Source organism: Triticum urartu, chromosome 6A (assembly GCF_056163025.1).
Source record: "Triticum urartu cultivar PI428250 chromosome 6A, HENAU_Tu73, whole genome shotgun sequence".
Taxonomy (NCBI): domain Eukaryota; kingdom Viridiplantae; phylum Streptophyta; class Magnoliopsida; order Poales; family Poaceae; genus Triticum; species Triticum urartu.
In genome coordinates, this window is record NC_141878.1 from 597,541,978 (window position 1) to 597,567,215 (window position 25,238).

The following is a 25,238-nucleotide window of genomic DNA, read 5'->3' on the forward strand; positions in this document are numbered from 1 at the left end:
CATCACCATGATCTTGCGTGTGCGTAGGAATTTTTTTGGAAATTACTACGTTCCCTAACACTCCAGGCTTGGAGTAGCTGAGGCCGCCGCGATCACCACCGGCGTCGGCTTGTCTGCGGCCGCGGTCACCACCGCTGCCAAACTTGCGGTCTCGGGTGGCAGTGTTGGTAGAGGACTGAGACCCTCCACCATGAAGATTCAACCTCGTCTCGAAGCCGAGCAGCTGTGAGTATAGCTCGGCCACGGTCACTGGTTCGACCCGAGAGCACATGGCAGAAACCACCGGGTCGAAGTCTTCTTTGAGCCCAGCTAAGATGTGGGAGACGATGCCATCCTCATCCACACTCTTCCCGGCTACGATCAGCTCGTCGTAGAGGGACCTGATATTCCCAACGTACTCAGTGATGGAGGAGTTGCCCTTCTGCAAGTTGGCGAGGGTGATGCGGACGTTGGTTGTCTGGGAACGGGTGTGGGATGCAAGCATCCCCTCAACTGTATTCCAGAGCTCGGCCGAAGTGTGAGATGATGCAACCTGGATGGCTATCTCATGAGGGAGAGTCGTTAGAAGATATGAGAAAACTTGTTGATCTTTCGCATACCAGGTTTGGAACTCCGGGTTTGATGCTTCCGTCGTGGTCTTGCCATCCGACGAGGTTACGCCGATCTGCATTGGTGGTGGTGGCTGCTTGACGGCGAGGTACTTCTCCATCTGTGCTCCCTGGATGGCGGAGAGCATAATCGCGCGCCACAGGGCTTGATTTCCCTTCCCGAGTTTCTCTGTGGCGACGTGAGCAAATGGCGAGATAGGGAAGGAACATGATGATGTCGCCATGGATGAGTTCGAGGGCAGCTCTGATTACCATGTAAGAATAAGAAGGCGTGGAAGCATATGCCTTCCTGGCAGGGACCCGTTCGTGTTAAATACCTAGAGAATATTACATCATGCGCAGGTTGTTGCAAGGCTTTGCCCCTACTCCAAGCTATACAAGATAAGGCTCTACCCATACCAACAACCTGCGCCAATTACACATTATACACACGCCACAATATACGTGACAACATGTCACGTTTATACAACTACTAGCCTATACTTTAACACTTCAAACATGTGGGGTTGTGCGTCTGATGTTCATGCGAACATGTGGTTGTGTTGTCAGGTATGCGTGTGTTGTTCATGTGAACGTGTGTGTGTGCTGTCAGGTGAAAGGACATGCGGTGCCCCCATGTGTGGTTTTGGTAATTGATGACAATCTCTATGGACTAACGGTTGCCTTGAGTTATATTTTAAGGATTTGTCCATAGGATTGTCTTGAAGTCCATGTGTTGGTTTCAAGGAGTTTATGAGATGGCCAAAGTGTTTTTCAAGGAATTATCCAAAGATTGGTCATGTGTGAGTTGAGCGTATTGCAGGCATGTCTTAAAGAAGAAGATTGTGTGATCATTCATGTTTACCTTCAAGACATCATCCAAATGAAGAGAATTGAAGATTGTGTGATCTTTCATGTTTACCTTCAAGACATCATCCAAATGAAGAGAGTTGGAAAGATTCAAGGTTGATCAAGACTAAGTGAAGAGTGAATCAAGTTGATCAACTCACAAAGCGTAGAAGAAGTACCCGAGAGGGATCAAGTGATCCCATGGTATGGTAAGCATTGTCCATTACGCTTTGTGTACTAACCTATGGTCTACGTGAGAGTTCTTTGTGGGGTTAGGTATGTTTCCAGGGTCTTGGGTCAAGTGGAAGATCTCATACAACCCATGGGGGATGACATCAAGTGGGGGTCGTCATCAAGTTTGTAGTGTGCAAGTTCAAGTGGAGCATCACAAAGATATCAAGTGCTTGAGGCTTGCATCCATTGTGATATCAATGGACTTGTGAAGATGTGCCGAAGAGTGGCTCACCCATAGTGGAGTATGGGGGAGCAATCATCTAGTCTTCATCGAGCCAATGCAATCAAGAAAGGTGGTCCAACTTGAGGGAGTCAAGATCGTCATCATCTAGCTCAAGTGGACCCTGTGCAAGGCAAAGGTTTGCCCTTGATAGGCTTTCTCTTTTACCGGTCTCATGGTAGAGACCGGGTTATAGGATCGATTGCCGTACTATCAAGGGGGGCTCTCGATGAGTAGCTTGGCCGTATCATTCGTAGAGAGCTCAAACCATTGCACCCTTGCATCATCTTTCTTGTTTCTTGTTTGGTTCCATTTTTGAGTCTTAGAGCTTATGGTCATATTGATGACAAGCTTGAGTTCATCGAAAACGGAGTTCGCATGCATCTTCTATGATGTTTTCGGTGTTGGAGGTTTTACCGGTCTTATACGAGGAAGGGTTCTCACCATTTTATTATGGTCCTTTTCTCATTTTCTTCTTATTGATATTTCTCTCAAGATTGTGTTAGCCATTGTCGTTAGCTTTCCAACAAACTTGGTTTCGTTGAATTCGGAGCTCGTATGCGAAAGTTGTGGATGTTTTGATATTGCCTGTTTTACACAGAGAGGTTGTACCGCCCCATGGAGAGGTTGTACCGCTTGACCGGTACAACCGGTGTTTGGAGCGGTTGTACCGCTCCAGAATTGGTCCAGAGGTTGTACCGGTCATGTACCGCTCTACCACCGGACTGGTCTCTGTTGTGGTGCGGTTGTTGGGCGGTTGTGGGCCGGTTGTACCGCTTATTGCCTGTTACCGGTTGTACCGGTGCTCATAGAGGTTGTACCGCTCCTATGTTATTCTGTACATATCGGGCAGATTCGTGGAGACCTATTTAAGGGGGTCTTCTTCCCCAATGGTTCCCTAACTCTTGAACTCGTTTTTGCCCACATTGTTGACCTTCTTTGAGCTTGCTAATTGATAACCCACAAGTATAGGGGATCGCAACAGTTTTCGAGGGTTAAGTATTTAACCCAAATTTATTGATTCGACACAAGGGGAGCCAATGAATATTCTCAAGTATTAGCAGCTGAGTTGTCAATTCAACCACATCTGGAAACTTAGTATCTGCAGCAAAGTGTTTAGTAGCAAAGTAATATGATAGTGGTGGTAACGGCAACAAAAGTAAAGGCAGCAAAAGTAATGTTTTTGGTAATTTGTAGTGATTGTAACAGTAACACCAGGAAAATAAATAAGCGTAAACCAGTATATGGAAAACTCGTAGGCACCGGATCAATGATGGATAATTATGCTGGATGCGGTTCATCATGTAACAGTCATAACATAGGGTGACACAGAACTAGCTCCAGTTCGTCAATGTAATGTAGGCATGTATTCCGTTTATAGTCATACGTGCTTAGGGAAAAGAACTTGCATGACATCTTTTGTCCTACCCTCCCGTGGCAGCGGGGTCCTATTGTAAACTAAGGGATATCAAGGCCTCTTTTTAATAGAGAACCGGAACAAAGCATTAACACGTAGTGAATACATGAACTCCTCAAACTATGGTCATCACCGGGAGTGGTCCCGATTATTTTCACTTCGGGGTTGCCGGATCATAACACATAGTAGGTGACTATAGACTTGCAAGATAGGATCAAGAACTCACATATATTCATGAAAATATAATAGGTTCAGATCTGAAATCATGGCACTCGGGCCCTAGTGACAAGCATTAAGCATAGCAAAGTCATAGCAACATCTATCTTAGAACATAATGGATACTAGGGATCAAACCCTGACAAAACTAACTCGATTACATGATAAATCTCATCCAACCCATCACCGTCCAGCAAGCCTACGATGGAATTACTCACGCACGGCGGTGAGCATCATGAAATTGGTGATGGAGGATGGTTGATGATGACGACGGTGACGAATCCCCCTCTCCGGAGCCCCAAACGGACTCCAGATCAGCCCTCCCAAGAGGTTTTAGGGCTTGGCGGCGGCTCCGTATCGTAAAACGCGATGATTTCTTCTCTCTGAATTTTTTCTCTCAGAAAGCAAATATATAGCGCTGGAGTTGGCGTCGGAGGGTCAACAGGGGGCCCACGAGGTAGGGGGACGCGCCCTAGGGGGGGGGCGCCCCCCACCCTCGTGGAAAGGGTGTGGGCCCCCTGGTCTTCATATTTGGCGAGGATTTTTTATTGTTTTTTCTAAGACCTCCTGTGGAGTTTCAGGTCATTCCGAGAATATTTGTTTTCTGCACATAAAACAACACCATGGTAATTCTGCTGAAAACAGCGTCAGTCCGGGTTAGTTCCATTCAAATCATACAATATAGAGTCCAAAACAAGGGCAAAAGTGTTTGGAAAAGTGGATACGACGGAGACGTATCAACTCCCCCAAGCTTAAACCCTTGCTTGTCGTCAAGCAATTCAGTTGACAGACTGAAAGAAAGAAAAACTTTTACAAACTCTATTTGCTCTTGTTGTTGTAACTATATCAAGCCAACATTCAAGTTTTCAGCATAGATCATAACTAACCACATTTGCAATAATCCTCAGGTCTCACAATTACTCGTATCAATAGCATAATCAACTAGCAGTCATAATAATAAATCTCGGATGACAACACTTTCTCAAAACAATCTGTCGGGTGGTAGGTGTGACATATGCCAACGGGTGGGTTATCATTGTGGGAGCCAGTAAAACATCGCCGGTGCCTGGAAACGGGATGAGGCGAAGACATGCACGCCTGCGAATCTTACCAAGCTTCGGGGCTCTCCGTGGAGATAACACCCCTACTGTTGCTCTGCGGGGTCTCCGCATGATCACTAGATGAACACGTAGCTACACGATGCTCCTTGAGCTGTTTGGCGAGAGGAGGAAGAAGGGCTCTGCTTGATCTCTTCTCCTCCCTACGTGGTGTATAAAACTAGCAGGGATCCCTCCTTTGCATGGCTGTCCCGGGGGGTTTATATAGGCCTACCCCCCGGGGGTACAATGGTAATCCGGCTGGGCGTGGGGCCCAGCCGTCTGTGTCTTCGCTCTCCGGCTTCTGCGCCGACTGGTGGGTCCCGCCGGCTACCGGCTCCTTGGTCGACAGGCAGGCCCCACTGTCCTAGGCCTTGTCGGTGGCTGGTTACTGTTGCTCAATCTTGGTGACGAGGGCTTCGCCGAGGTAAGCGTGGCTACAGTGCTGCCGTCCGGCGGGTGACCACTGTAGCCTCACCGCGTCTTGTCTCCTTAATGGGGCGTCTCCTTCGAGGGGGTGGCAAGCCGGCTGGAGAGAGCCGGCTTCGTCTTGGGCCGACTGGGGGAGGCCAGGCCGCCTTCGGGTGTCTCTCTGCCCGAAGGGGCCCACCGCCCGTGGGCCGTACTGGTAGCCCATCATGGATGACATCAGGGTCAACGTGGCAACAGTGCTGCGCCAGACGGGTCATGGCCACCCGTACGGCGCACTGTGCCAGGCGCGCTCCGGGATTCGGGGGTGGCAGGCTTCACTGTAGCCACGCCCCGTCACATCGCCGTTATGTGGATGCAGACTTCGAGGGTACGGTCTTGACCACTTTATGGGAGCCGGCTCCTTGGAGTCGGCCTTCTCGCAACTGGCTCCTCGGAGCCGGCCCTCCCGCGGCTTTCTTCATGAGGGCTGAAGTCGGGCCGCCTTCCAATAGCCGGCCTGGGAGACAGCCGGCCAGGGGAAGGCGGCCCCATGTCTTGGATTCTTGAGAGCCGGATCGGCTCGTAATTTTTTTCAGAATGGCCAGGGGGAGCCGGCTAGGCTACCCGTGGTCACTTACTCCTACAGTAGTCCCCGAAGCTGAGCGAGCTTCGAAGCTAATAAAGGGACGAGAAGCTTGGTCAGTTTCCTATCCTGAGGGGCCAGCTTTCCCTGTGCGCGCCGTCTTCGGAAAAGCTCCGTTTCTCGTAGGCAGGAACGCGGGCCACGTGGCGAGGAAATCCTGCCAACGCACGCGCGCGACGGGACACCGTCGCAGGCCCGGGCCCGCCACTCGCAGGCCTCGGTCTGAGCGCGGATCTTCCATGGCCCACATGGACCGCTCGCCTTCCCGCGGCGGTTTTATTCTGCCATCAAGGCACAATAATCGCGGGACGTGGGGGAGTGGGTGCAGTTGATCCCCACGTTCCCCCACGCCGTGCCTCCTCAGCTCCGCCGCGCGGTCTATAAGTAGGAGGAGGAGGGGGAGCGGCAGAGGATCGCGCGCTCTCCCTCACTCCGCCCCTTCTCGCCCTCCTTCTTCTTCTCTTCCCCGCAGCAGCTCTTTGCCGCGCCGTTCCGCCGTTGCTTCGTCTTGCTTCTCGCTGTTGGGGAACGTTGCAGAAAACAAAAATTTTCCTACGGTTTCACCAAGATCCATCTATGAGTTCATCTAGCAACGAGTGATCGGATGCATCTACATACCTTTGTAGATCACGAGCGGAAGTGTTCAAAGAACGGGGATGAGGTAGTGGTACTCGACGTGATCCAAATCACCGATGACCAAGCGCCAAACAGACGGCACCACTGCGTTCAACACACGTACGGAGCGGATGACGTCTCCTCCTTCTTGATCCAGCAAGGGGGAAGGAGAGGTTGATGATGATCCAGCAGCACGACGGTGTGGTGGTGGATGCAGCAGAACTCCGGCAGGGCTTCGCCAAGCAACTGTGGGAGGAGGAAGAGGTGTAGCAGGGGGAGGGAGGCGCCAAGACTCAGGGTATGAGAGGCCATCCTTTCCTCACTATATATGGGGGGGCCAAGGGGGGGGGGCGCCAGCCCTAGGAGATCCAATCTCCTAGGGGGGGCGGCGGCCAAGGGAGGAGTCCCTCCCCCCCCCCCAAGGCACCTAGGGGGTGCCTTCCCCTTGTGGGACTCTTCCCTCTTGAAACCCTAGGCGCATGGGCCTATTTGGGGCTGGTGCCCTTGGCACATGTAGGCCAAGGCACACCCCCTACAGCCCATGTGGCCCCCCGGGACAGGTGGCCCCACCCGGTGGGCCCCCGGGACCCTTCCGGTGGTCCCGGTACAATACCGGTGACCCCGAAACTTGTCCCGATGGCCGAAACAGCACTTCCGATATATAATTCTTTACCTCCGGACCATTCCGAAACTCCTCGTGACGTACGGGATCTCATCTGGGACTCCGAACAACATTCGGGTTACTGCATATTCATATTCATACAACCCTAGCGTCACCGAACCTTAAGTGTGTAGACCCTACGGGTTCGGGAGACATGTAGACATGACCGAGACGGCTCTCGGGCAATAACCAACAGCGGGATCTAGATACCCATGTTGGCTCCCACATGCTCCACGATGATCTCAACGGATGAACCACGATGTCGAGGATTCATGCAACCCCGTATACAATTCCCTTTGTCAATCGGTATGTTACTTGCCCGAGATTCGACCGTCGGTATCCCAATACCTCGTTCAATCTCGTTACCGGCAAGTCACTTTACTCGTACCGTAATGCATGATCCCATGACCAGACACTTGGTCACTTTGAGCTCATAATGATGATGCATTACCGAGTGGGCCCAGCGATACCTCTCCGTCATACGGAGTGACAAATCCCAGTCTTGATCCGTGTCAACCCAACAGACACTTTCGGAGATACCCGTAGTATACCTTTATAGTCACCCAGTTACGTTGTGACGTTTGGTACACCCAAAGCACTCCTACGGTATCCGGGAGTTACACGATCTCATGGTCTAAGGAAAGGATACTTGACATTGGAAAAACTCTAGCAAACGAACTATACGATCTTGTGCTATGTTTAGGATTGGGTCTTGTCCATCACATCATTCTCCTAATGATGTGATCTCGTTATCAATGACATCCAATGTCCATAGTCAGGAAACCATGACTATCTGTTGATCAATGAGCTAGTCAACTAGAGGCTTACTAGGGACATGTTGGTGTCTATTATTCACACATGTATTGCGATTTCCGGATGACACAATTACAGCATGAATAAAGACAATTATCATGAACAAGGAAATATAATAATAAGGCTTTTATTATTGCCTCTAGGGCATATTTCCAACAGTCTCCCACTTGCACTAGAGTCAATAATCTAGTTACATTGTGATGAATCGAACACCCATGGAATTCTGGTGTTGATCATGTTTTGCTCTAGGGAGAGGTTTAGTCAACGGATCTGCTACATTCAGGTCCGTATGAACTTTACAAATATCTATGTCTCCATCTTGAACATTTTCACGAATGGAGTTGAAGCGACACTTGATGTGCCTTGTCTTCTTGTGAAACCTGGGCTCCTTGGCAAGTGCAATAGCTCCAGTGTTGTCACAAAAGAGTTTGATTGGCCCCGACGCATTGGGTATGACTCCTAGGTCGGTGATGAACTCCTTCACCCAAATTGCTTCATGTGCTGCCTCCGAGGCTGCCATGTACTCCGCTTCACATGTAGATCCCGCCACGACGCTCTGCTTGCAACTGCACCAGCTTACTGCCCCACCATTCAAAATATACACGTATCCGGTTTGTGACTTAGAGTCATCCAGATCTGTGTCGAAGCTAGCGTCGACGTAACCCTTTACGACGAGCTCTTCGTCACCTCCATAAACGAGAAACATTTCCTTAGTCCTTTTCAGGTACTTTAGGATATTCTTAACCGCTATCCAGTGTTCCTTGCCGGGATTACTTTGGTACCTACCTACCAAACTTACGGCAAGGTTTACATCAGGTCTGGTACACAGCATGGCATACATAATAGAACCTATGGCTGAGGCATAGGGGATGACACTCATCTCTTCTATATCTTCTGCCGTGGTCGGACATTGAGCTGAGCTCAATTTCACACCTTGTAACATAGGTAAGAACCCCTTCTTAGACTGATCCATATTGAACTTCTTCAATATCTTATCAAGGTATGTGCTTTGTGAAAGACCTATGAGGCGTCTCGATCTATCTCTATAGATCTTGATGCCTAATATATAAGCAGCTTCTCCAAGGTCCTTCATTGAAAAACTCTTATTCAAGTAGGCCTTGATGCTGTCCAAGAGTTCTATATCATTTCCCATCAAAAGTATGTCATCTACATATAATATGAGGAATGCTACAGAGCTCCCACTCACTTTCTTGTAAACGCAGGCTTCTCCATAAGTCTGTGTAAACCCAAACGCTTTGATCATCTCATCAAAGCGAATGTTCCAACTCCGAGATGCTTGCACCAGCCCATAAATCGAGCGTTGGAGCTTGCACACCTTGTCAGCATTCTTAGGATCGACAAAACCTTCCGGCTGCATCATATACAATTCTTCCTTAAGGAAACCATTAAGGAATGCCGTTTTGACGTCCATTTGCCATATCTCATAATCATAGAATGCGGCAATTGCTAACATGATTCGGACGGACTTCAGCTTCGCTACGGGTGAGAAAGTCTCATCGTAGTCAACCCCTTGAAATTGTCGATAACCCTTAGCGACAAGCCGAGCTTTATAGATGGTCACATTACCATCCGCGTCTGTCTTCTTCTTAAAGATCCATTTATTTTCTATGGCTCGCCGCTCAACGGGCAAGTCAGTCAAAGTCCATACTTCGTTTTCATACATGGATCCTATCTCGGATTTCATGGCTTCCAGCCATTTGTCGGAATCCGGGCCCGCCATCGCTTCCTCATAGTTCGAAGGCTCACCGTTGTCTAACAACATGATTTCCAAGACAGGGTTGTCGTACCACTCTGGTGCGGAACGTGTCCTTGTGGACCTTCGAATTTCAGTAGGATCTTGATCATAAGTATCTTGATCATCATCATTAACTTCCTCTCTAGTCGGTACAGGCACCTCAGGAACATTTTCTTGAGTTGCGCCATTTTCCGGTTCAAGAGGTAATACTTCATCAAGTTCTACTTTCCTCCCACTTAATTCTTTCGAGAGAAACTCTTTCTCTAGAAAGGATCCATTCTTGGCAACAAAGATCTTGCCTTCGGATCTGAGGTAGAAGGTATACCCAATTGTTTCTTTAGGGTATCCTATGAAGACGCATTTTTCCGACTTGGGTTCGAGCTTTTCAGGTTGAAGTTTCTTGACATAAGCATCGCATCCCCAAACTTTTAGAAACGATAGCTTAGGTTTCTTCCCAAACCATAATTCATACGGTGTCATCTCAACGGATTTCGACGGAGCCCTATTTAAAGTGAATGCGGCAGTCTCTAAAGCATAGCCCCAAAAAGATAGCGGTAAATCGGTAAGAGACATCATAGATCGCACCATATCCAATAGAGTGCGATTACGATGTTCGGACACACCATTACGCTGAGGTGTTCTAGGCGGCGTGAGTTGTGAAACTATTCCACATTTTCTTAAGTGTGTGCCAAATTCATGACTCAAGTATTCTCCTCCACGGTCTGACCGCAAAAACTTGATTTTTCTGTCACGTTGATTTTCAACCTCACTCTGAAATTCCTTGAACTTTTCAAAGGTTTCAGACTTGTGTTTCATTAAGTAGATATACCCATATCTACTCAAATCATCAGTGAGGGTGAGAACATAATGATAGCCACCGCGAACCTCAACACTCATTGGACCGCACACATCAGTATGTATGATTTCCAATAAGTCGGTTGCTCGCTCCATTGTTCCTGAGAACGGAGTCTTGGTCATTTTACCCATGAGGCATGGTTCACATGTGTCAAATGATTCATAATCAAGAGACTCTAAAAGTCCATCTGCATGGAGCTTCTTCATGCGTTTGACACCTATGTGACCAAGGCGGCAGTGCCACAAGTATGTGGGACTATCATTATCAACCTTACATATTTTGGCATTCACACTATGAACATGTGTAGCATTACGTTCGAGGTTCATTAAGAATAAACCATTCACCATTGGAGCATGACCATAAAACATATCTCTCATATAAATAGAACAACCATTATTCTCAGATTTAAATGAGTAGCCATCTCGAATTAAACGAGATCCCGATACAATATTCATGCTCAAAGCTGGCACTAAATAACAATTATTAAGGTTTAAAACTAATCCCGAAGGTAAATGTAGAGGTAGCATGTCGAAGGCGATCACATTGACCTTGGAACCATTCCCGACGCGCAACATCACCTCATCCTTTGCCAATCTCCGCTTATTCCGCAGCCCCTGCTTTGAGTTACAAATGTGAGCAACTGCACCGGTATCAAATACCCAGGAGCTACTACGGATACTGGTAAGGTACAAATCAATTACATGTATATCACATATACCTTTTGTTTTGCCGGCCTTCTTGTCCGCTAAGTATTTGGGGCAGTTCCTCTTCCAGTGACCACTTCCCTTGCAATAAAAGCACTCAGTCTCGGGCTTGGGTCCATTCTTTGGCTTCTTCCCGGCAGCTTGCTTGCCGGGTGCGGCAACTCCCTTGCCGTCCTTCTTGAAGTTCTTTTTACCCTTGCCCTTCTTGAACTTAGTGGTTTTATTCACCATCAACACTTGATGTTCCTTCTTGACTTCTACCTCTGCTGATTTCAGCATTGAAAATAACTCAGGAATGGTCTTTTCCATCCCCTGCATATTGAAGTTCATCACAAAGCTCTTGTAGCTTGGTGGAAGCGACTGGAGGATTCTGTCAATGACCGCATCATCCGGGAGATTAACTCCCAGCTGAGTCAAGCGGTTATGCAACCCAGACATAGTGAGTATGTGCTCACTGACAGAACTATTTTCCTCCATCTTACAGCTGAAGAATTTGTCGGAGACTTCATATCTCTCGACCCGGGCATGAGCTTGAAAAACCATTTTCAGCTCTTCGAACATCTCATATGCTCCATGTCTCTCAAAACGCTTTTGGAGTCCCGGCTCTAAGCTGTAAAGCATGCCGCACTGAATGAGGGAGTAGTCATCGGCACGTGTCTGCCAAGCGTTCATAACGTCTTGGTTCTGTGGAACGGGTGGGTCACCTAGCGGTGCTTGTAGGACATATTCTTTCTTGGCAGCTATGAAGATGATCCTCAGGTTCCGGACCCAGTCCGTATAGTTGCTGCCATCGTCTTTCAGCTTGGTTTTCTCTAGGAACGCGTTGAAGTTGAGGACTATGTTGGCCATTTGATCTACAAGACATATTGTAAATACTTTAGACTAAGTTCATGATAATAAAGTTCATCTAATCAATTTATTCAATGAACTCCCACTTAGATAGACATCCCTCCAGTCATCTAAGTATAACGTGATCCGAGTTGACTAGGCCGTGTCCGATCATCACGTGAGACGGTCTAGTCAACATCGGTGAACATCTTCATGTTGATCGTATCTTCTATATGACTCATGCTCGACCTTTCTGTCTTCTGTGTTCCGAGGCCATGTCTGTACATGCTAAGCTCGTCAAGTCAACCTAAGTGTTTGCATGTGTAAATCTGTCTTACACCCGTTGTATGTGAACGTCTGAATCAAACACCCGATCATCACGTGGTCCTTTGAAACAACGAACTGTCGCAACGGTGCACAGTTAGGGAAACACTTTCTTGAAATTATTATGAGGGATCATCTTATTTACTACCGTCGTTCTAAGTAAACAAGATGCAAAACATGCTAAACATCACATGCAATCAAATAATAATAGTGACATGATATGGCCAATATCACATAGCTCCTTTGATCTCCATCTTGGGGCTCCATGATCATCTTGTCACCGGCATGACACCATGATCTCCATCATCGTGTCTCCATGAAGTTGCTCGCCAACTATTACTTCTACTACTATGGCTAACGCGTTTAGCAATAAAGTAAAGTAATTTACGTGGCGTTTCTCAATGACACGCAGGTCATACAAAAAATAAAGACAACTCCTATGGCTCCTACCGGTTGTCATACTCATCGACATGCAAGTCGTGATTCCTATTACAATAGCATGAACATCTCATACATCACATATATATCATTCATCATTCATCAGAACTTTGGCCATATCACATCATAAAACACTTGCTGCAAAAACAAGTTAGACGTCCTCTAATTGTTGTTGCAAGTTTTATGTGGCTGCAATAGGGTTCTAGCAAGAACGTTTTCTCACCTACGTGAAACCACAACGTGATTTGTCAACTTCTATTTACCCTTCATAAGGACCCTTTTCATCGAATCCGCTCCAACTAAAGTGGGAGAGACAGACACCCGCCAGCCACCTTATGCAACTAGTGCATGTTAGTCGGTGGAACCGGTCTCACATAAGCGTACGTGTAAGGTTGGTCCGGGCCGCTTCATCCCACAATACCGCTGAAGCAAGATAAGACTAGTAGTGGCAAGAAAGTTGACAACATCTACGCCCACAACAAATTGTGTTCTACTCGCGCAAGAAGAACTACGCATAGACCTAGCTCATGATGCCACTGTTGGGGAACATTGCAGAAAACAAAAATTTTCCTACGGCTTCACCAAGATCCATCTATGAGTTCATCTAGCAACGAGTGATCGGATGCATCTACATACCTTTGTAGATCACGAGCTGAAGCGTTCAAAGAACGGGGATGAGGTAGTGGTACTCGACGTGATCCAAATCACCGATGACCAAGCGCCGAACGGACGACACCTCCGCATTCAACACACGTACGGAGCGGATGACGTCTCCTCCTTCTTGATCCAGCAAGGGGGAAGGAGAGGTTGATGATGATCCAGCAGCACGTCGGCGTGGTGGTGGATGCAGCAGAACTCCGGCAGGGCTTCGCCAAGCAACTGTGGGAGGAGGAAGAGGTGTAGCAGGGGGAGGGAGGTGCCAAGACTCAGGGTATGAGAGGCCCTCCTTTCCTCACTATATATAGGGGGCCAAGGGGGGGGCGCCGGCCCTAGGAGATCCAATCTCCTAGGGGGGCGGCGGCCAAGGGAGGAGTCCCTCCCCCCCCAAGGCACCTAGGGGGTGCCTTCCCCTTGTGGGACTCTTCCCTCTTGAATCCCTAGGCGAATGGGCCTATTTGGGGATGGTGCCCTTGGCCCATGTAGGCCAAGGCACACCCCCTACAGCCCATGTGCCCCCCAGGGACAGGTGGCCACACCCGGTGGGCCCCCGGGACCCTTCCGGTGGTCCCGGTACAATACCGGTGACCCCGAAACTTGTCCCGATGGCCGAAACAGCACTTCCTATATATAATTCTTTACCTCCGGACCATTCCGGAACTCCTCATGACATCCGGGATCTCATCCGGGACTCCGAACAACATTCAGGTTACTGCATATTCATATTCATACAACCCTAGCGTCACCGAACCTTAAGTGTGTAGACCCTACGGGTTCGGGAGACATGTAGACATGACCGAGACGGCTCTCGGGCAATAACCAGCAGCGGGATCTGGATACCCATGTTGGCTCCCACATGCTCCATGATGATCTCATCGGATGAACCATGATGTCGAGGATTCATGCAACCCCGTATACAATTCCCTTTGTCAATCGGTATGTTACTTGCCCGAGATTCGATCGTCGGTATCCCAATACCTCGTTTAATCTCGTTACCGGCAAGTCACTTTACTCGTACCGTAATGCATGATCCCATGACCAGACACTTGGTCACTTTGAGCTCATAATGATGATGCATTACCGAGTGGGCCCAGTGATACCTCTCCGTCATACGGAGTGACAAATACCAGTCTTGATCCGTGTCAACCCAACAGACACTTTCGGAGATACCCGTAGTATACCTTTATAGTCACCCAGTTACGTTGTGACGTTTGGTACACCCAAAGCACTCCTACGGTATCTGGGAGTTACATGATCTCATGGTCTAAGGAAAGGATACTTGACATTGGAAAAACTCTAGCAAACGAACTATACGATCTTGTGCTATGTTTAGGATTGGGTCTTGTCCATCACATCATTCTCCTAATGATGTGATCTTGTTATCAATGACATCCAATGTCCATAGTCAGGAAACCATGACTATCTGTTGATCAACGAGCTAGTCAACTAGAGGCTTACTAGGGACATGTTGGTGTCTATTATTCACACATGTATTACGATTTCCGGATAACACAATTATAGCATGAATAAAGACAATTATCATGAACAAGGAAATATAATAATAAGGCTTTTATTATTGCCTATAGGGCATATTTCCAACACTCGCCGCGCTGCCCCATGGCGCTGTCAAGCTCGTGGGATGGCTCCAACGTCCATGAGGACCACGTCGAGTTCCTCCGCCAGACGCGACGCCTGCCCGGCGAGAACTTCGTTCGGGTTCGTCTAGCGCCAGAGAAGGAGATTTCGCCGGCACCGGAGGAGGGCGAGCAGGTGATCTTCCGCTCGCACTGCCTGCGTGGCTTCGGCCTTCCGGCGAGCGGGTTCCTCCGAGCCTTCCTCGAATTCTACAACCTCCAGCCGCATCACCTCACACCCAACACGGTGATGCTGCTGTCGGCCTTCGTCACGCTGTGCGAAGGCTTCCTTGGGGTCCTCCCCACGCTCGAGCTTTGTGCGGAATTCTTCCAGAGCAAACTCGGCACCGTCGTCACGGGCGTGCCTGCCCCCTGCGGAGCCTATATTGCCATGAGGCCGTCGGGCGAGAACAACCCGTTCCCGCCCATCCCGCTGATCCAGTCGGTGAAGCTCTGGCAGAAGTCATACTTTTACGTGAAGAATGTCGCGCAGCAAGGCGACTACGTCAACCTGCTGGCTTATGAAGCCGGCCCGCCAGCTGGGAGGCGACCTTCATGGAGCTACCGGGCCAGGTCGTTGTCTCAGGCCGGGAACGCAGCCGTCTTCCAGCTTCGGGTGATGATCCAGTCGGAGGGCCTGACCGGAGCCGACTTGGTGTCCGCCTTCGTGGAGCGTCGGGTTCTTCCCCTCCAAAGTCGGCCTCACATGGTTTGTCAGATGAGCGGCCGCTTCGACCCAAGCCGGCTGAGCACCAGGGAGATGCCTCATGCAGAGGTCTCCTACATGGTGAACTATATCTCCAACTGCAAGCTCGCCGAGGATTGGCGGTACGGCAAGGGGTCGTACTCTCGCGCCAACCCTCCGCCCGACGTAAGTTTTTTTTGGTAGCCGGCCTCATGATAGCCGGCCTCTGATCAGTCGGTTTGCCCCTAGCAGAACCCTCTCCTTCCATCGATGACCGGGGCCGCAGGGGTAGAGCGCCAGCTCGTTAGTGACCGCGCGGTGGACGACGCCGACGACCCGGACTTGGGAGTGGTCGCCTTGGAAGACGCCATTGCGGGGGAAAGCGACGAGGTCGGAGGCGCGGGGCTCACGGCCGGCTTCGAGGACTGGCCGGATGATGCCGAGGTCGAAGTCGCCCCGCGCTGCCAGCCGGCGCTTGATCATCAAGGCGCGAGCTCGTCCGCCGTGCCGGCTACTGGCGGCGGCGCTCAGAAGCGCCGGGCCGTGTCGATCCTCTTCGGCAGCCGGCCGAAGAAGTCCAAGGCTTCCATAGCGGCGACCAAGCGAGATGAGGCGGCCGCGAAGGCGGCCTGCTTCCGCAAGGCGGTGAAGCAGCCGCAGGCGATCTCAGCGTAAGTTGTCGAATGCTTGGATACATATTTTTTTTGTTGTCTTTTCGATTGAAAACTCTTCTAAACCTTTCTTTGCTCGCCGGACAGGGCGCCGCTTTCCCTTGAGCGGGGTCCGGGCGGCTCCGTAGTCGGGCCGACTGGAGGGTCTTCAGGTTCCCGCCGCGTGGATCCCCGCACCGACCTCATGGAGGCCACGGAGCGGAACGCACGAGAGGCGCGGGAGGAGCGGGAGGCAGCGGAGTGAAGGGCCGCCCAGGCGACGAAGGAGCAGGCCGATGCAGCGGCCAATGCCCGGGCGGAGGCGGCAGCTGCGGAGGCGGAGGCTTCGCACAACCAGCCTCCGCTGCTAGCCATTCCCCTCCGCGCTGTGGCCCCCAACATTCCTGTGCCTCCACTGGAGGAGGTCGACCAAGAACCGCCAGTGATGGAGTGGAGGGAGGACTCCGTGATCTTCGTGGAGAGGGCGCCGTCGGCAGCGCCAACCGGAGCGGGCCAAGGCAGCCAGTCGGCTGCGGCGCCAGAGCAGCCGGCTGGGGGTGAGCAGGAAGCAGGAGCCGGCCTGGAGGTGCAGCCGGCAATGCGCCAGCGCGAAGGGGGAGGCACCGCTACACCGGAGCCGCACCGAGCTACGGGTGCCAGCTAGACGGCGGAGGCCTTGGAGGCGGCCAGCACCGGCACGTCCGAGTGGACTCCCAGCGGCGGGACAGGCGAGCTGAATGTGGCGGCCCAAGAGGTTCGGAACCGGCTTCAGGCCCAAGCCGCCTCACTGCAGCAATACACCCAGGAGTTCCTTACGACGCGGGCCGTCATCCGGGTGAGTCTTCTATCTTTGGTTGCTTTGTTCTCTTGATTTCTTCCATGGGGGCGCGTCAGCGCACCCACTGGGTGTAGTCCCCGAGATTCGGGCCGATTGCTGAGCAGTCGGGTCGGATCTTCCTTGACGACTACCTTATTCTCGCCTCCTGTCTAATCTTCCAGGAGTATCATAACCTCCGCGCTGCCGCCTTCAACTCCCAGGCTCAGGAGCTGGGTCGGAGAACCGAAGACCTGATCAGCAGCCGGAGTACGTACTTGGTTTCGTTCATCTCCTGTGGAGGCACGTCAGCGCACCCACTGGGTGTAGTCCCCGAGATTCGGGCCGACTGCTGACCAGTCGGGTCGGATCTTTCCTGACGACTTCACCTTACTGGTTTTTCTTTTGTCTTTCGTGCTCGCAGAAGCCAATGCCGACTTAAGGGGGCAGCTCAGCGAGGCGCAGGCCGCCCTTCGTGCCAAGGAAACCGAGTACGACGCCTTGGTCCTGGAACGTGACCGGCTGGCCAAGAAGCTGGCTGACCAGGAGGAGAGCCACGAGGCGGCTCTGAAGAAGGCGCAGGATAACGAAGCCGCCCTGAAGGCCGAGTTCGAGACTGAAGCGGCGGGCTGGGCTGAGACCAGACAAGCGCTGAATGAAGGCTTCAGCCGTATTGAGGATTTGATCGACGGTAAGCCACCTTCCTCGCTCCTTGCCTGCCCCTTGCCGCCTGACTTGTGTTCTGACTTGAGCTGCTTTTTATTCTCTGTGCAGACTACTTTCCTAACTACTCCGTCTTCGCCGCCCAAACCATCGAGGCCCATCGCAAAGCGCGCCAGCAGGCGGGGGCTGAATTCGCGCCGGACGCGATTCGGTCGCTCGAGGAGCAACTCTTGGCGGTCCAAGCGCGGCTACAGCCGGCTCATCGTATGCTCCGCCGCCTCCAGCGCGCTGGAGTGTAGGTGTTGGCCGCCCTCTGGCCAAGCGAGACGATTCCCCACACCCCGAGTCGGACTGCCGACTGGCTGGAGGTTGCGGTTGGCCGCTTCGAGGCCTGGAAGGTGTCGGCGGCCCGGCTTGGAGCTGGGCGGGCGCTGGAGTTCGTCCGAGCTTGGTATCCGGGGCTGAACCTGGACCAGCTGCGCACCTGGCGGCTGGAGGCTGACGAAGAGCTAGCGGAGGTGCGACCGGCTATCACTCAGCGCGCATTGACAATCGCCGAGTGTACTGACATCAGCGTCTTCGCTCCCGAGATTAATGATGACGGCGTTGCCCAGCCGGAGGAGTGGTTCGGGCTGGACCCGGCGGCGGGTGAAGACTCGGCAGAAGAGATCGCCTCCAGCGACGAAGGCGAAGACGACGAAGGAGAGGAAAGCGAAGACGTCGAGCCGGCCGGTGGAACAGCCAGCCAGCCTCAGCCTGACTGTGCCTCCAGCAACGAGGCACGTGCAAGTGCGCCTTCTGCGGGAGGTGGTGATCATGCCGAGGTTCGCCAGCCGGCCACTCCTCCAGCCGGCACTGCCATCTCCATCGACCTGCCCGGCTCGTCAGTCGCTCCGCCGGCTTAATCTGCCGTCCTTGTTTTTTCCTGCTTGTTGCCTTCTGAACAATTTTATTAAGCTTCCGCAGTTCCACCCACTGGGGGTGTATCCAAACTATGTTGAATACTGGCCTTTTGAAGGTCTTTTATGTAAATATTATCGTGTGCATGTTTGGTTTCCATTCACGTATGCTTTTTATCCTTAGGTTGTTTCCTTTACCGCCTTCCCCTTCTGGGAAGGCAAGTACTCGAGCTTTCTTAGATTGGAGCGAGGTGAATGGAAGCCGACCGGCCGGCTACTCTGGTAGCCGGTCGGCGGTGGGAGAAAAACCGGCTTTTGTTATATTAGTCCGTTAGTCCCTAGCCGTTTTTCGTGTGGGCACCCGTTCCTGCCCTTAACTCTTGCCAGCCGGACAGCCGATTCTTCGAACTGCGACTTTTGGCAAGAGAAGGCTTGGGAGCCGGCACACTACTTGTCTGACTGCGGGTAGGATTTCTAATATAACTCCAGGCGGCCAGTCCCCGGGCCGACTAGTCGAACCCAGTGCCGGACGGAAAAAAGTGAATGCAATGACAAGGCCATAAGCATGATACTTTTCATTTATAGACAAAAGATGGCAGTCCCCGAGCTCTCCTCGGGGGCCCTATTGTCTCGTACTTAGTACAAAAGTTAGCATGATACATACTGCATTTCAGCTGTAAAACCTTCGGAGGAGGTTGGCGTTCCATGGTCGTTCCGACTCCTTGCCGGAGTCGTCTCTCTTTCGTGCCTTCGGCTTCTGCGCGTCGATCAGGTAGTAGGAATACTTGCCTAAGGCTTTGCTGATGACGAAGGGGCCCCACCAAGGGGCCAAGAGGTTGTGCTGGCCGGCTCTTCGCTGGATCAGCCGGAGCACAAGATCGCCCTCTTGGAAGGATCTTGGCTTAACCTTCCGGCTGTGGTAGCGGCGCAGGCCCTGCTGATAGATGGCGGACCGACTGAGGGCTAACAGTCGGCTTTCTTCCAGCAGGTCGACGCCGTCTTCTCATGCTTCCTTGGCCTCCGCTTCCGTGTACATGGTTACTCGAGGCGAGTCGAACTCGATGTCAGTTGGGATGACCGCCTCGGCACCATACATGAGGAAGAAAGGGGTGAAGCCGGTTGACTTGTTTGGTGTAGTGCGCAGACTCTAGAGGACAGCCGGCAGCTCATCGAGCCAACAGCCAGCTGAACGCTCCAGTGGTACGATCAGTCGGGGCTTGATGCCGGAAAGGATGAGGCCATTGGCTCGCTCGACCTGGCCGTTTGACTGCGGGTGGGCAACGGATGCTAGATCCAACCGGATGCCTTGCGTCGCGCAGAAACGTGCCAGGGCTTCCTTGGCGAAATTTGTGCCATTGTCGGTGATGATGCTGTGTGGCATGCCGTACCGAGTTGTTATATCTGCGATAAATGTGACGGCAGTCGGCCCATTCAGCTTTTTGATCGACTTTGCTTCAATCCATTTGGTGAATTTGTCCACGGCGACAAGCAGATGTGTCATGCCGCCGCGTGCCGTCTTGAATGGGCCCACCATGTCCAGTCCCCAAACGGCGAAGGGCCAAGTGAGGGGAATGGTCTTGAGTGCTGAAGCCGGCATGTGTTGCTTGGAGCTGAAGAGTTGGCACCCTTTGCAATGTTTAACTAACTCCTTGGCGTCATCCAAAGCAGTCGGCCAAAAGAAACCATGGCGGAAGGCTTTGGCGACGAGTGATCTTGAGGCCGCATGGTGGCCGCATTCTCCTTGGTGGATGTCTCTGAGGATTGCAATGCCCTTCTCTTGCTCGATGCATCACTGGAGGACTCCAGTGACACTGCGCTTGACGAGCTCGCTGTTGACGATTGTGTATGCTCCGGCTCGGCGTTGGACTTGTCTTGCCTCTACTTCGTCAGCCGGCAGATCTTGGTTTATTAGGAAGTTGAGGATGGATTGAGCCCATGACGGAGCTGCGACTTCTTCTATTGCCAAAACGGCTACTGCGACCAGGGCGGGCGGGCTGGGCGGTGAAATGCTAGAGTCGGCCGCCGCCTGTTGTGTTGGTGTAGTCTCCGGGCCGACTACCGCAGTCCCCGAGCCGGGTGAGGCAGTCCCCTGGTCGGGCGTAACTAGGAAGTCCCCGAGCCGCCTGCTGATACCCCCTGGCCGACTATCGAAGTCCCAGGGCCACCTGCTTGGTTCTTCGAGCCAGACCCGGACGCATCGGGGTCAGGCGGCACGAAGATGGAATCGGACTCTGGAGACGGCTTGATAGACGGCTTGAGGAGGCATTGTAGAGAGACGCCGGTTGGTATTGCTTGCCTGGTGGAGCCTATTCGAGCTAGAGCATCAGCTGGCTCGTTGTCGGCTCGTGGTACGTGGAGGAACTCGCGTCCTTCAAAATACCCACTAATCTGGTGAACGAGGAAGCGGTAGCTTGCCATATTTGCGTCCTTGGCGTCCCAGTCGCCGGATGATTGCTGGACCACTAAATCCGAGTCGCCATAACATAGGATCCGGCGAATGCCGAGCTCTTTGGCAAGCCAGAGCCCGTGTATGAGCGCCTCGTACTTGGCTACATTGTTGGAGGCGGCAAAGTGGACTTGCAGCGTGTATCTGAGCTTGTCGCCTTTGGGAGAGGTGAGGACGATGCCGGCTCCCAAGCCGGTGCGCATCTTGGACCCATCGAAGTGCATGCGCCAATGAGTGGAGTCGGGAGCCGGCGGCAGGTACTGGGTCTCGGCCCAGTCGACGAGGAAGTCGGCCAATACTTGGGATTTGATGGCGGTGCGAGGCTGGTAGAAGATCGCGTAAGGGGCAGCTCGATGGCCCATTTCGCCACCCGGCCGGACGCATCCTGGCTGCCTATGATCTCGGCCAGCGGGGCGGTGCATACAACCGTGATGGGATTCTCTTGGAAGTAGGGCTTCAGCTTCTTGGCGGCGAAGTACACGCCGTAGCACATCTTCTGGTAGTGCGGGTAGTTCTGCTTCGAGGTAGACAGCACCTCGCTCAAATAGTACACCGGCCTCTGGACCGGCTGGGCTCGGCCTTCTTCTGGGCGTTGGACTACGATGACGGTGCTGACCACCCGGCTGGTTGCGGCAATGTAGAGGAGCATGGGCTCTTTCTCAGTCGGCGCCGCCAGGACTGGCGGTGTGGCCAGCATCTTCTTTAGCTCGTGGAAAGCTTGGTCAGCTTGGTCATTCCACTCGAAGTGAGTGGTCTTCTTCATGAGGCGGTAGAGGGGGAGAGCTTTCTCTCCGAGCTGGCTGATGAAGCGGTTTAGGGAGGCCAAGCACCCGGTGAACTTTTGGATGTCTCGAAGCTTGGTGGGAATCGCCATTCTCTCAATGGCCTTGATCTTTACTGGGTTGCATTCGATGCCGCGTTCGGAGACCAGGAAGCCTAGGAGCTGGCCGGCTGGTACTCCGAACACGCATTTCTCGGGGTTAAGCTTGATTTGGAACCGGCGTAGGTTCTCAAATGTTTCCTTGAGGTCTTCCAGCAAGGTGCCGCGCTTCTCCGTCTTCACCACAATGTCGTCTACGTAGACGTGGGCATTTCTGCCAAGTTGCTTGAGGAGGCACTTCTGCATGCAACGCTGAAAAGTGGCACCGGCATTTCTCAAGCCGAATGTCATAGTCAGGTAGCAGAAGGCTCCAAATGGCATGATGAAGGCGGTCTTCAGGCGGTCTACCGGATCTAACTTTATCTGGTGATACCTTGAGTAAGCATCCAAGAAACTCAACAGCTCGCATCCGGCCGTGGAGTCTATCACTTGGTCAATCCTTGGCAGGGCAAAGGGATCTTTGGGGTAGGCCTTGTTGAGGCTCGTGTAGTCTATACACATGCGCCACTTGTTGTTCTTCTTTAGCACGAGGACCGGGTTGGTGAGCCACTCTGGAAAGAAAACTTCCATAATGAAGCCGGCTGCCAGAAGCCGGGCTATCTCCTCTCCCACAATCCTGCGTTTCTCCTCCGACAGTCGGCGGAGGGGTTGTTTGACTGGCTTTGCGTCTTCTCGGACGTGTAGTTTGTGCTCGACGAATTCCTTCGGAACGCCTGGCATGTCCTTGGGGGACCATGCAAAGATGTCCCGATTCTCACGGAGGAAATCGGCGAGCTCGCCTTCCTATTTGCTGTTTAGGTTTGCCTCGATGACGGCAAACCTCTCTGGGTGCTCGGGGTCAAGAGGTATCTTCTTCGTCTCCTTGGCCGGCTGGAAAGATCCTTGAGCATCATGCTCCTTGGGATCGGGGGACAAGGCCGACTGCTTGCCGGCTATGGCCACGACTCGGTCCAACATCTTCTTTTCTTCGGCAATCACAAGGGACTCGGCTAGCCGGCTGCTGGCTGCTGCGCACTCAGAGGACTTCTTGTAATCGCCGGCTACGGTGATGACGCCTTTGGTGCTTGGTATCTTCATCTTGAGATATGCATAGTGGGGAACTGCCATGAATTTGGCCAAGGCAGGTCGGCCAAGCAATGCATGGTAAGGGCTCTCTAAGTCCACCACTTCAAACCAGATCGCTTCCCGGCGGAAATGCTCCTTGTCCCTAAAAAGTACATTAATCTTGATCTTGCCAATGGGGGCGCAGGACAGGCCGGGTACGATGCCATGGAACACTGTCCGAGTAGGCATGAGTTGCTTTGTCTTGACGTTCAGCTTCTCCAGGGTGTCGCGGTACAAGATGTTGATGCTGCTCCCACCGTCTATCAACACACGGGAGAAGCGGGCGGCGCGTCTGTCCGTTGCAAAGGTGGCATCCAGAACCAACGCATAAGAGCCGAGAGATGGCATCACCTCTGGGTGGTCGGCCCAGCTCCAACTGATAGGTTTTTCTGACCAGTGCATGTGCTCGGCGGGGTTGGCAGCAACCATGCTGACTTCCTGGTTCTCTCAGCGTTTGCTGCACCGGTCTTCGGGCTGGCTTGTAAAGACGATATAGGCGGCATGCTCGTCGGGGAACTCATCATGTACGGCTCCGACCGCGGGCCGAGCAGCCGGCGGCGGCGGAACCGGAGGCGGCGGGCCGGCAGGCGGAGGCGGCGCGAGCCCTTCGCCTTTGGAGATTCGGGTGAGCCAATGGCACTTCCGGGTTGTGTGGTTGGACGGCTTCGCGCCGCTGTGGAACTTGCACGGGGCGTCGAGAGTTTGCTCGTATGAGAAGGCCGGCTGCCAAGCCGGCCTGCCGCCCTTGGGTTTCTTGGGCGCGGGCCGCCCTTCGGGCGGCACGTCTTCGCCTGTGGCCACCTGCCGACTAGCGGGAGGCGGCGCGGGGCCCTTGTGCTTGTGGTCGTTCGAGTGCGGGCGTCGGCCGGAATCCCCAGCCGGCGTCTTGGGCGCCGGGTTGAGTACTTTTCCGGATGCGTCTACCCGGAGCTCGGTCTTCATTGAGGAGTCGGCGGTGGCGTACTTGTCCGCTATGTCCAGAAGCTCGTCGAGGGTAGTCGGCTCATCGCAGAGAAGGTTGTGCTTGAGGAGGGTGCCTTCTCGGCACCCAGCTGTGAAGTATTCTATGGCTTGCACCTCGTGCACCCCTTCGCAAGAGTTGCAGAGCTCGGCCCAACGCGTGAGGTAGTCGCGAGTTGACTCGGCGGGGCCTTGTACGCACAAGGAGAGCTGTCTGGGCTTGGGAGCCCGCTTGTAGGTGCTGGTGAAGTTGCAGACGAAAGCTTCTGTGAAATCTAGCCAGCTGTTGATGCTGTGTGGTTTGAGGCTGTTGAGCCAGGTCCGCGCCGTGCCTTGCAGCATGAGGGGCACGTACTTCACGGCAACGCGCCGGTTGCTGTTAGCTATGCTAACTGCCGTGGAGTAGTCGATCAACCAATCTTCCGGCTTCACGGAGCCGTTGTACTTGGGCGTGTCTCTTGGGAGCGAGAACCCTTTGGGGAAGGGCTCGTCGCGGATGCGGGGGCCAAAGCAAGGCGGACCGACATCGTCTTCTTCTTCCAGCGCCAGGGATCGCGCCAGGCGGTCGATCCGATGGCGGGCGTCGTTTTAGCCGAGTCCTTCGCGGCGACCTAGTCGGCCGCTGAGAGTCGGATGCGCCACAGGCGGAGGGGTGGGATATCTCTCTCCACGGGGCCGAGGCGGAGGCGGGATGCCCCGCCACTCCATGGCCCGAGGGTGGCCTTCTGCGTTTCGCTCGATGGAGATCCGGGCTTGGCTTCGGCTGGCAGCCGGCTCTTTCTCGCGCCGCGCGCGGTCTCTACCCGCAGTCGGTGTCCGGGACGTCGCGCCGTGATCTCGGCGCGGGGGAGGGCTTTCCGCGCGGGCGTCGGATTCGTGCCGCTGCGCGGCTGCATCGATCAGCTGCTGGATGCGTCGGGTCATGTGGGGGATTTCTTCGGCCCCCAGTATGTCTAGCTCGTCTATGGCCGCCTGGGCGGCACGCAGGTTCTCGAGTGGAGTGGCGTAGACTGGGCGTTCGACTCCTAACGTGTCGGCAACGACAGCGCCGCGCTGTCTGACAACGCCGACCCAGCTGGGCCCGCCTCGAGGTGGCGTGCCAAAGGCGGCGCGGTCGACCTCGCGTCGGTGGGCCTCAACGAGGCGTCTCATGGAAACCAACTTCCGGCCCTCCGCG

General features: G+C 53.1%; 1 pseudogene; it reads right to left on the reverse strand.

Moving 5' to 3' along the window:
- Positions 1–207: 207 nt before the first annotated feature.
- On the reverse strand, positions 208–346 carry LOC147966990 (small nucleolar RNA Z247; annotated as a pseudogene).
- Between the last annotated feature and the right edge of the window lie 24,892 nt (positions 347–25,238).